The 2566-nt window shown below is 51.8% G+C and overlaps 1 protein-coding gene across 1 annotated transcript in view; it reads left to right on the top strand.

Annotated features, from left to right (window-relative positions):
• ARHGAP40 (Rho GTPase activating protein 40) overlaps positions 1–2566 on the top strand; it is a 54384-nt gene that overhangs the window by 41855 nt on the left and 9963 nt on the right. The gene's annotated exons all lie outside the window — the stretch shown is intronic.

Here is a 2566-nt window from a genome sequence, read left to right as displayed (position 1 = left end):
ATTTTCATGGGAGACAAACACACCATTTTGAATCCTGCTTTTCAGCTTTTCCTAGTTTAAGTGCTGGTTTCTCTCTCTGACAGCTGCTGTCCTGTTTGGAAAAGAGAGGACTGGACACAGAAGGCATTCTCAGGGTGCCCGGATCCCAGGCCAGGGTCAAGGTAATGGTTTGGCTTCCTCCGCTTCACTGAGGCTGCATCTCCCCCATCCTCACATGTGTGTTAAGCCAGGAGAGAATCCAGTCCCTGGCTTGCCGGTGATCTGTCTTTGGTCTCTGTGTGGGTTGAGGGTTTGAGAGGCTGAAGGTGGCATGATGAGCATGGTGGCGGAGAGCGTGGGCCCTGGAGTCAGACCACCAACGCTTAATGAGCAGAGCCCTGTGCTCAGTGACACGCACTTTAGGCCATTTCGTCCTCACTTCAACCCCACGAGGGAGGTGCTCTTGTTGTCCCCACTTTGCAGATGAGGCAACCGAGCCCCAGGGAAGTGGTAGAGCAGCTTCTACCGGAGCGCTGGGCCAACTGTGTTTTCATGCCCTCCTTCCTGTAGGGGCTGGAACAGAAGCTGGAGAGAGACTTCTATGCTGGCCTTTTTAGCTGGGACGAGGTTCATCACAATGACGCCTCCGATTTGCTCAAAAGGTTCATCCGGAAGCTGCCGACACCTTTGCTCACGGCTGAGTACCTCCCGGCCTTCGCTGTGGTGCCCAGTGAGTGTGCCCAAGCCCTTAGCCTGTGCAAGGATGGAGAGTTGGATGTCACTGGCCTTGGTTGGAGAGGGAAGCCATGCAAAGGCAGGACTGCCTGTTCCTGGAAATGTCTGTTGCAGAAATGTCCAACCAATGAGGGAAGAAGCAAGTGTGAGCATGTGAGCCCAATATGTGTGTATACGCATGTGCACGCGTGTCCTGTGTGTGTCGTATGGCATGTGTGCATGTGCAAGTGTGTGAGGAGAGGAGGCTAAGGTTTTGCACACTACAGTCCCTATTAGTTCTCACGTGGATGAGTGGACTGGTTTCCTTCACATCTTGACATCCATGGGGTTGAGCTTATCAGCATTGTCTACCCGTGTATCTGTGGACACACGTGTGTGCACTTCCATCTGTGTGCACGTCTACAGATCGCGTCCATCTGTGTGTGTGTCTGCAGATCGCGTCCATCTGTGTGTGCGTCTGCAGATGGCGTCCATCTGTGTGTGTGTTTGCAGATCGCGTCCATCTGTGTGTGCATCTGCAGATCGCGTCCATCTGTGTGTGCGCGTCTGCAGATTGCGTCCATCTGTGTGGGCGTCTGCAGATCGCGTCCATCTGTGTGTGTGTGTCTGCAGATTGCGTCCATCCGTGTCCATCTGTGTGTGCGCGTCTGCAGATCATGTCCATCTGTGTCCATCTGTGGGCGCGTCTGCAGATCATGTCCATCTGTGTGCGCGTCTGTAGATCGCGTCCATCTGTGTGCGCGTCTGCAGATCACGTCCATCTGTGTCCATCTGTGCGCGCATCTGCAGATCAGCATGTATTGCACGGACCTTGCTCTATGTATAGTCTGCATATATATGTTCCTGTCTGGACCAAACATAGTCACTTCTATTTTTCTCAGAAAAATAGAGCAGCTCTCCTGAGATCTCATTCATGACCATGAGGTTCTCCCTGTCTCTCTGAATTCTCCAAAAAGCTTCAAGGCTCAGGCAGTCTGATTTCCACCCCCAAGCTAGGGGAGGGGACAGGGATCCTGAGAAGTCTTCTCTGACCTTTGATTCTCACAACCTCAGTGTTTTGTTTGTTTTCTTTTTTCTTCTTTTCTTTTTTTTTTTTTTTTAAGAGACGGGGTCTTGCTCTGTCACCCAGGCTGGAGTGCAGTGGCATGATCCTAGCTCACTGCAACCTTGAACTCTTGGGTTGAAGTGATTCTCCTGCCTCAGCCTCCCAAGTAGCTAAGAATATAGGCACATGAGACCATGCCTGGCATACTTGTTTAAAATGTTTTTGTAGTGACGGGGGTCTCACTATGTTGCCCAGGCTAGTGTCAAACTCGTGGCCTCAAGTGATCCTCCCACTTCAGCCTCCCAAAGTGATGAGATTACAGGCGTGAATCATCAGGCCTGGCCTCGACCTCATTGCAAAACATAAATCATATCCCTTCCCTATGCTGTTACCATCCTCTACAGCACCCTTGTAATAAGATTCCACTCCTTACTGGGCCCACCTGCTTCGGCTCAGGTCCTGCCTATTTCTGGCCCCCTTTCTTCCTGGCCTCCTCCTTCCCCACTGTCTGGTCAGGCCTTCCCACTTTGCTGTTCCCCCTCCTCTTTCCTTCCCTGGAGCATCTGCACTTGCTGCTGTCTCTGATTGGAACCTCCCTCCGCCCTCATTTCGCTGCTTGCCTTTCAAGTTTCAGCTGGCTGTCAGAGCCTGTGAGGGCCTTCCGTGACCCCACACTCCGTGCTGCCTGCTAGCCTCTATAATGATGCAGTGATGCCCATCATACTCTGATTTATTCTTTGCTTGTGTATTATGTCTCCCCTCTGAAATGTAAGCTCCACAAGCCTGCGACTTTATTTTCCTCCTTCA

The sequence above is a fragment of the Mandrillus leucophaeus genome, unplaced genomic scaffold (assembly GCF_000951045.1).
Source record: "Mandrillus leucophaeus isolate KB7577 unplaced genomic scaffold, Mleu.le_1.0 Scaffold150, whole genome shotgun sequence".
NCBI classification, from domain to species: Eukaryota; Metazoa; Chordata; class Mammalia; order Primates; family Cercopithecidae; genus Mandrillus; species Mandrillus leucophaeus.
The sequence above is the reverse complement of the archived record's forward strand: the minus strand, read 5'-3'. Positions and strand labels throughout refer to the sequence as shown.